At 52.2% G+C, this 10,064-nt stretch overlaps 1 protein-coding gene across 1 annotated transcript in view; it reads left to right on the top strand.

Moving 5' to 3' along the window:
• The first annotated feature begins 253 nt into the window (after positions 1–253).
• The window catches only part of PAH (phenylalanine hydroxylase), a 173,225-nt gene continuing 163,414 nt past the window's right edge, over positions 254–10,064 (top strand). Inside the window, exon 1 of the mRNA XM_085886580.1 lies at positions 254–451. The gene's annotated coding sequence lies outside the window, so the exon portion shown is untranslated. The remainder of the gene's footprint in view (positions 452–10,064) is intronic.

The raw sequence follows: 10,064 nt of genomic DNA, 5'->3' as shown, positions 1-10,064 counted from the left end.
TTATGCTTGAAACATAGGAACTTTGCAGATTCTTATAATCTTATAGATTGATCATGTGCTTCTTATTCAGATTCTTTATACTTGAAACATAGGAACTAGATTCTTACATGTATATAGATTGATCATGATGTTTATAGATGTACATTTTTATTCAGATTCTTTGTTCTTGAAAAATATACTTTATGGATGACTGTAAATATGTCTTGTCACCTTTTTAGTATTCTAAGGTGGGGTGGGCCTCCACTACTGAAGGCTGCCCAAGGGCCACCACATGTCTAAATCCGGCCCTGTTGTCATGTGATGCATTGGCCAGATATCGAGCCAAAATACAGTTAATTGGGCTTGATTCTTGGCCCTACCAGTACCCCGGTGATTCGTGGATCGACAACCCGAAGGAATGGCCGAACGTGCAATACCCGGACGTATACACGTAATCTAGTCAAGACACCAGGTATGTAATTCAATTTCAAACCAAGTTTTAACTGTGTATTATCAAATATTACTGTACTGGAGTGTTAATATATTTTTCAATTATTTATGAACTCCCGAGCTGGCGTGGCTCGTTAGTAATAGTTGTAATTGACCTGTCTTGTCTGTACTGTGTGACGGTGAGTCATCTGTGCTAGTTGTGGGTCACTCACTAACCCAGCAAGAATGTCAATGAATGATTAAAATATTGCTCACATTCATGTTGTATATATTCTGTCTTATCCCTGATTTTAATGATGTGTACGACTATGTCTATGAGCGTTGCCGTATGTGAGTGAGCATGTGTGCCTGTGTGTCTCTACGTTTTGTAATGATGTAGCAGTGCGTGGCTATTTCTTGTGGCTCTTGAGTTGAAGCGCCTGGCCTGAGGACAAGACTGCAGTGAACTTAAAGGAAAGGCCGACACATTGTCATTGCATTTAGTTTGCAAGTTCTAATCCTATTAATGGCAATCAAGGGCCAAGGCATTAATGTTTTTGCATGATGTATCATTGCTTAATTGCCCTGGTACTATTTTAACAACTAACCACAGAATATATTTTTCTTTTTAATCTCAGGAGTGTTTACACATGAGGCAATGAAAAACTACTGATCACTGGAAGCCCACAAATTTTTTGTCTCATGGCTCTAAGCCACAGAAGTCTCCTCTCTGGTTCAGTAGCCCGACTTGGTATGAGATAAAAGGAGAGTTCTGATTTTTTTTTGCTTTGTTATTAGTACAACTGAAAATACAGCAACTTTTCGGCATTGTTGCAAATAATAATGTGTAATAAAGGCTACGAAAGAAACAAACTTGTAACAGGTACGAGTCGAGTGCCGTGCGATAGCGCTAGCGCTACATACACCGCTGCACGCATAGCAGGGCGATCCGAGCGAACGAGGTACTTTGTTTTCCCCTTCGCCAGCGTTGCTATGTGGACATTGCATTATGGGTCGGCGAAGTTCTCGGATGTCTGACCCCGAGAATGTAGGTGAAAAAATACACACTTAAAACGGGAAATAACGACCTTGGAGAAACGGAATGGCATTCAATGGAGCACATACCTCCACATGAACTGAACTGTTTACGTTTTGCATCCCACCGAGAGGTCGGATCTGAATCCGGACTTTAACCAGAATGGAATCGGCTTGTTCTTGTCACTGAACAAACTCATCCACCCAGTTTGATCAAAACTCATCCATAACTTTATGACATATCATCCTCTACATCGTTTTTGGCCCCATCTCTCAAATGGTGAAGACTCACTGAGAAAACTCTCGTATCCAGATTCAGATCTTCACCAAAATAGAATCAATTCATCCTTGTTGCACATCCAACCTGTCCACAAAGTTTCATCCGAATCCGTCCACAATTTTTGAGGTATGCAATATCGTTTTTGGCCGGATCTCTCCATGATGAAGAATCGCTTGTAAAATTCTCAGATCCGGATTCAGATTCTGATCTTCACCAAAATTAAGTATTGCTATCCTTGGGCAGTCAGCTACATACACAAAAAGTTTCAGAAAGATTGCTTGAAAACTGTGGCCAAAAATCATGTGACGAACAGACTGCCAAACAGACAAACGTTACAGACCAACTTACTTGGTGAAATTTTTTTTTCGTCAATTAACAAACACAAACACCGGTCCGTGAATTACAGTAAGGATTATTCATTGTGAGTGGGAGCTGTGAGGACTTATGTACATAAATATATATATATAAATATATATATATATATATATATATATATATATATATATATATATATATATATATATATGTATATATTGTTGCGGATTTCGCGCCCGCCGGCGTGCGAACGGCCACGTAACTCGAATCGCGCGGCACGTCGCCCACCGGACGGACAATCCAGTCGTGACCCTCTCTCGGACTAACGCCGGGAACCAGTCACGGGTGGACCTTCGGTCTCACCGCGATCGAGCCAATCAGCCCCCGCGTGGGATAGGGTTGCTCGCCAAATTCGACCTACCTAAGTACCCACGCGGAGGGTAGACCGGGCGATCGCACCTCGCCGCAGGTCGACTTTCGCTGACACGGGCCACTGCGACCCGCTCCGTACTATCAGAATAACCGAGCGGTGTTATCGTCGACCTCGACGGTTCGATTAATTATCGGGCGTACTCAGCCCACTACCAACCCTTTACGTGAAGCAAGATGGGGATTCAATGGGGGAAAAGACGAAGCGAAGCGGGAGAACAGTTCAACAATAAAGCACATTTATTCGCGATTTAACAGAAAGCACACAAATACAATTCCACCAAATGCACACAAAAAAAAGAAAACACAATTCCATTTACACAAAAAGCAAACATAAAAGTGAAAACACAGTGCAGAGCTAATACCGACTACCGAGCACACGGCAACACTTATACAATTCTACTTCACAGACGGCGCCGACAACACATACCCAAAAACAAGGAAAAGAAATACCTCAAGAAAGAGGCGGACTGAGGACGAGTCCGGGTCGGGCCTACCCGTCTGGTGATGAGACGCGGAGCGGCGATGGCGCTTCTCCCCGCGGGCCTCGCGGACAGTGTCAGGCAGGGGGGTGGGAAAGGGGGCCCCCTTGGTCGCACTATCTCAGCGCGGGGGGAAACAGGAGGGGGTTGCTGATGCTCGGGGTATAGAGGATCTTTATTATCCCTGGTGTGCGTCTCCACCTCGGCCAGGTCGCGCTGCCGGCCTCCCTCGGGCGTGCAGCTCCTGGCACCGACGCGAGCACCCCCTCGTCCGACTCTCTTCAGCTTCTCCAGCCACTGCAGGCTTCGGGCTCCAGTCTTCCACACTCGTCCCCTCCGTTCCGACTCCTTCTCGTTCTCGACTCCTTCTCGTTCTCGTTTGCGACTCTCTCGTTCCTGACTGACGAACACCGTCCTTTTATCCCCCCCGTAACTTCGCCTTTGACCCCCTCCCTTTGACCTTTCACCTCGCTCCCCATTGGCCCGAGAAAAAGTGGGCGTGAAGGCTTTTTGATCCACAAATTTGCATATATCGATCGTTCTGGAGGCGGGGCCAAATCGCCCCTCGCTCACCGATTGGACGGCAAAAAGTGGGCGTGTGTCGTTTTTGATCCGTTTTTGAAGCAGAAAATCCGTGATTTTGTACACGCTGCTCCGACACGCGGCTCTGCATGAGTCCAACACCGGTACCCACAGCGGGGCAAGAACGGTGGCGATGCTACGGTTGGGGCGGTTGTGGTGAAGCGGTGGTTGTGGTCGGTGGTTGATGTTGTGGTTGTGATCATGGCGGTTGGTCCAAAATAAAGATAGTAAAAGAAAAACGGCTATCCTGAAGAGTCGCAGCTCGCATAAATGACATGTATTCCCACTAGACAACGGGTTTGGGCCTAACTACACATGCACTTACCGAGATACCTCACCTAAGGGACCTGAATGGTGGTTTGCGAATCTGGTAACCACAACACTACCCCCTTCCCTTTTTACAGACTCGTCCCGAGTCGTCAAATTTTCGTGTGCCATCATGTGTAGTTTTCCCCTAGTACACTTTACCTACGGATCCCTGAGTGCGACATTCATGGTATTCGTGTCCCCAAAATAAATAACCTGAGGGCTGCGTAACTACCTAAACAAACTCACTCACACGGACGACTTAAATAAAATTGCCGGCGCTAAGACATACATGCCGGGGGGCGCACTCATATTTACAGTACATCTTACCCTTAACTTACAAATTTTACACTAAACCATGGCCCAGGATCAATGAACTCTGCAAAAAGAAAGCAGTTAGCAGGGAGCCAGGCTGCCCACATGCAGTCTCTGGCTCAAACAATGCAGGTGACAGGGAACGTGGCTGGCTGCTCACACGCAGTCCAAGGCCTTCCCTTTTGAACTGAACTCAGTGAACCACAACGGTGCTTGGGCTGCACAACGCAGTCTCCGTGCCAGCTCAAGTGGCACACGCAATGAGCACAACGAATGGATGCATGAACGGTTTGAACTGAATGAATGGATGGACGCAAACACGGTGCACGGGCCGCCACTGCAGGCCCGTGTTGTAGCTGCCAACAGGGCAGTTCTCGCAGCTTGCAAACTGTTGCCTTGATCCTGGCGCACATGGAAATGAACAGGGGGGGGGCAAAGCAAAAATTTAACGGGGCTGGTGAACGTGGGCAGTGGGCATGGCATGGCAAAGGTGAGCAGGCAAACACAGCCCGCAGAAGAAGGCCGCTGCAGGCAAACACAGCCCGCAGAACCAGGCCGGCACAGGCCTCGAAGAAAAACAGCCAGCAGATGAACTGGCCGGCACAGGCCTTGCAGCACACAGCTGCCGATGAAGTTGGCCGGCCTCTGCCTTGCTGTCAGTGGAAGTTGGTGGAGGGAGTGCGGTGGTGCTGGCCACTTGGAGGGCGGGCTCGGACCTACCTACCTGTCTCCCTCCCAACCTATCGCCTTTGCCTGTCACTGTACATACCCACTCCCTTAATTTGTCAAACCCCAATTTAGCCCCAACTTATTTTTTTGTTGTTTTTATTTTTACTTCTATGTTTACTTCCCCTCTATAACTCGTCCCCTAACCCCCTTTATCGTCCTTGTTCGGCTAACCTATCCTGTCACCTAGCCTACTCCCAACCCCTACGTTCCCTTCCCAGAGGGGAACAAGGGAGAGCTAACGTCCTGTGTCGAGGCCCAACGAAGCCTCAGAATGGCCTCCCCAGAGTTCGGCGATCTAACCCAAAGTGGGTCCAGCGGCCCACAACGAGAGCGAGGGGATGGATGGTGCGGAGGGGTACATCTCCTAATCTACCCTAACCATTTAACTGTTAAACTACCCCGGGGCTTTCAACAAGCGCTTCTCGCTTAAACTATTGGTTCTAACAACCCAGATTCCCGTCGCCTGTGTTGGTGTCCTCACAATTTCGGGCCTCGCCCTCAATTTTCTCTCCGTGCCCTCACACGGTCTCCTGGCTAGGACACGTGGCTCCCTTTGGCAGGCACGACCCTCTGCCGATTCTCCCGCTTATGGCACCCCGGGCACTACACTGCCTCCGAGCCTACCAGCTCCCTAACACCGGGAGTGCCCCCCATGGCACCTCCCCTGAAACGCACACGTGGCAGGCCGGCCTCCCGGGCCCCTTTCCGAGGGTCACCCGTGCCCACAACACTGCCCACGCGGCTAATGGCGCCCCGGGCCCCCGCACCAAGCAGGCGCACCCGTGCCCACTACTCTATCCCGGCCCCCCATGGGCCCATGGCCTACCGCGGTCGACTAGCCTGGTGCCCGGGGTACCCACTCAGCGATACTCACCTTTCGCAGCCACGCTCCCAAGCCCGTCAACAGGGCTCCTGCACCCTCCAAATGGGTCCCTCGAGCCTACATTCCCACCAACAGCAAAACGACCTCCGTTTTGTAAATTTGACTAACCCCCTAACTCACTTTACTCTGACCCCGGGGTCCCTTGGGCGGAGTCACTCCCTCCCCCAATCACTCATCGCACCATGCATTCCCCATTCGCTCCATACACACAGACCCGCTGGCCTCACTCACTCAACAAGCACATGCTTCCAATTCACTCACCAACAACTCTTCAACACACATACCACTGAACTCTGCCATCCTTCTAACCACATCCCCTAACTAACTCGTGCTCCCACGTCGTCCCTTACTCTAAAGCACGTTCCTTTTAACCTACGTAGCTAAACTACGTCCCCTCTACACATCCACAAGTCTGTCTCTGTCTCCTAACTCAAAAATTCATTTTATTTCCCAACCTAAATCTCGCTACAATCCCTCTATCTAATCCATTCCACGGACTCCATGAGGACTTACCCCTGCCCCATGGAGTCGGTCTAGCTAAGCTAACCCTTCCCCCTAACTAGTTTTCCATCCTGTGCCCAGGTAAGGGGGTCTTTCACCCCTTGCCCAGGAATCCTTTGCACCCGAAAGTGAGGCTTGTTCTTTTTTTTTTCTACATGCGCAGCGCCAGCGCGGCAACTCAGAGCTCGCGCACTTTGCACCTGCCCGTGACGTCATGCAGCTGCACGTGTTCCTCGTCCCTCCTTGGACGGGACCATCCGGCAGAGATACCCCTCCTGCCGGATTCCAACCACACGTGCAGCCATGACGTCACCGTGCGCAAAAAAAAAAACACAAGCCCCACGTCTCGAGGGGTTCCCCACGCGAACACATGTGCTTTGCCCGTTGGAGCTGAACACACACGATCGCGTGGAGAACCCGTCCGGTCCAAATCCATTTACCTGCCTAAACTTTGTCCGTCCGCGGGATCGGCAAATCCACCGCGTGCGTTTCCGGACCGGGACTTCACTCTCGCAAGCGAGCACGTGGTGGTCTCGTGCGTTGCACAGCACGAACCGCGTGCTCACTGCTGGGTGAACCCGGCACGGTCCTCGAAATAGCAACAGCCGCTACTCGGCTTTCTTTCTTTACATGTCGCCGTCGTCGCCATTCCACACACGCATACCTGCGTGTTACGACGCACACAGTCCACTCCATCACATTCACACGGGGAGACGCGGCTGCGTGCTCCCGCATGCCAACCGACATCTCCCTCACATACCGCTCTCTCACACTCCACGGTCTCCCTTGCACTCGGCCGTTCACTCACGCGTGCCTCACTACTCACACAAACCATACTATTTACACACGCGGGGGCACTCACCCGCGGTGCCTCATCCACCCTGGCCGTTTCACTCACACACACGGCCTCTTCCACACACGGTGCCTCATCCACACACCGTTCCTCACTCACACACGCGGGGGCACTCACCCGCGGTGCCTCACTCATACTGGCCGTTTCACTCACACACACGGCCTCACTCACACACGGTGCCCCATCCACACCCGGCGTGCTGGGAAGCACGCACTCTGGCACCATCGCCACCACACCACTCACACGTGGTGCCTCACTCATACTGGCCGTTTCACTCACACACACGGCCTCACTCACACACGGTGCCCCATCCACACCCGGCGTGCTGGGAAGCACGCACTCTGGCACCATCGCCACCACACCACTCACACACGGGGTCGCTTCCACACACGGTGCCGCACTCACACCTTGCACCACACACAGGGACAACCACACTGGGGATTTGTGTCCCCACAAGGGTCTCCGGGGCCTCTACACCCCCCAAGCTCTCCGTGCACCCGTCCACAGCACTCGTCCCCTCAACCTCGCAAAGCACGACCGAACTCACCTGGTCGTGACTCGCCTCAAGGGGGCATACTCCCTCCCCTCGTTCCTGGAGGAGGCCATCCAGGTGCTCGCACTGGGTCTCTACCCAGTCCGCCAGCTCACCCTCACTATCCTCCACTACCTCCGTGTGTGTGTGTGCGTCACTTACCCCGTCTTCCTCGTGTAGTCTTTCCTCTATTTTTTCTATCTCCCGTGTCTCTGCCAACTCTTCACCCTTTACCTCCCGTGTCTCAACTATTATTATTTCCTTTGTCGTCACCTCGTGTCTCGTCTCACACGTTTTGGTCTCCCCATTTAATTTTTCCCTTTTGGTCACCGTCGATTCCTCTTTCACGACCCTCGCCCAACACGTTCCACGAATTATTTTTTCACCCGCCTCCACCGCGGGCCTGTCAGCCGTTGCACCCCCACCCAGCTCGTTTGCTCCCACACGTGGAGTCGCCATTTTGATCTCCCTGGTCATGGCCTTCATGCCCGCCTGCAGGCTTCGGCCCATGTTCTGCGTCTCACCCCGCAGCTTTTTCATTTCCTCCTTCATGTTTGTTTCCATTCCGTTCATTTTTGTATCCATCTTTTCGTTTATTTGTTGTGTATTCGCATCCATCGTCGTTTTCACTTCATTCATTTGCTTGTTCATGTCTTTCATTTCGTTCTTCATTTCATTTGTATTTGTATCCATCGTCGTTTTCACTTCATTCATTTGTTTGTTCATTGCCGCCAGCATGGCGCATAGCTGGGCCATGTTGGATGCACTCAGCTGAGCCGTTTCGGCAAGGGTTGGGGAAGGGTCTTGGTGGAGAGGGGGGGGGAGGTGTCATACACCGCGGCCGCTGCCGCACCCACCTCGGGCCCTGGGTTCAGTTGGGCGAGTCCGTGTTCCTGCACAATCAACATTTCCTGCTCGGGGATTCCATCCTGGACCATGGACTCTACATTATTACACATATACATTTCTAATACCCCCGGCTCCCGCTCGCCTTGAGACGCCATCTTGCTTCTCGTGAAGGGTTAATTTGCTCGCTCGTAATTTGGAGGGAATCGGGGTCGCTTCTCTCACCCCTGGACCGATTCCCGTAAATTTAGCCGGAGACAGGAGAGCCCGTTTTCCTGTTCTCCGATACCAGTGCCGCGAGGAGGGCGATGAATTTGTATCGCACGACCTGACACCAGTGTTGCGGATTTCGCGCCCGCCGGCGTGCGACGGCCACGTAACTCGAATCGCGGCACGTCGCCCACCGGACGGACAATCCAGTCGTGACCCTCTCGGACTAACGCCGGGAACCAGTCACGGGTGGACCTTTCGGTCTCACCGCGATCGAGCCAATCAGCCCCCGCGTGGGATAGGGTTGCTCGCCAAATTCGACCTACCTAAGTACCCACGGGGAGGGTAGACCGGGCGATCGCACCTCGCCGCAGGTCGACTTCGGACACGGGCCACTTAAGCGACCCGTTCCGTACTATCAGAATAACCGAGCGGTGTTATCGCCGACCTCGACGGTTCGATTAATTATCGGGCGTACTCAGCCCACTACCAACCCTTTACGTGAAGCAAGATGGGGATTCAATGGGGGAAAAGACGAAGCGAAGCGGGAGAACAGTTCAACAATAAAGCACATTTATTCGCGACGAACGGAAAGCACACAAATACAATTCCACCAAATGCACACAAAAAAAGAAAACACAATTCCATTTACACAAAAAGCAAACATAAAAGTGAAAACACAGTGCAGAGCTAATACTGACTACCGAGCACACGGCAACACTTATACAATTCTACTTCACAGACGGCGCCGACAACACATACCCAAAACCAAGGAAAAGAAATACCTCAAGAATGAGGCGGCCTGAGGCCGAGACCGGGTCGGGCCTACCCGTCTGGTGATGAGACGCGGAGCGGCGATGGCGCTTCTCTCCGCGGGCCTCGCGGACAGTGTCAGGCAGGGGGTGGGAAAAGGGGCTCCCTTGGTCGCACTATCTCAGCGCGGGGGGAAACAGGAGGGGTTGCTGATGCTCGGGGTATAGAGGATCTTTATTATCCCTGGTGTGCGTCTCCACTTCGGCCAGGTCGCGCTGCCGGCCTCCCTCGGGCGTGCAGCTCCTGGCACCGACGCGAGCACCCCCTCGTCCGACTCTCTTCAGCTTCTCCAGCCACTGCAGGCTTCGGGCCCAGTCTTCCACACTCGTCCCCTCCGTTCCGACTCCTTCTCGTTCTCGACTCCTTCTCGTTCTCGTTTGCGACTCTCTTCTGACTGACGAACACCGTCCTTTTTATCCCCCCGTAACTTCGCCTTTGACCCCTCCCTTTGACCTTCACCTCGCCTCCCCATTGGCCCGAGAAAAAGTGGGCGTGAAGGCTTTTTGATCCACAAATTTGCATATATCGATCGTTCTGGAGGCGGG

This window comes from Eptatretus burgeri, chromosome 6 (genome assembly GCF_056783735.1).
Source record: "Eptatretus burgeri isolate ZD-2024b chromosome 6, Ebu_testis_v1, whole genome shotgun sequence".
NCBI classification, from domain to species: domain Eukaryota; kingdom Metazoa; phylum Chordata; class Myxini; order Myxiniformes; family Myxinidae; genus Eptatretus; species Eptatretus burgeri.
The sequence above is the reverse complement of the archived record's forward strand: the minus strand, read 5'-3'. Positions and strand labels throughout refer to the sequence as shown.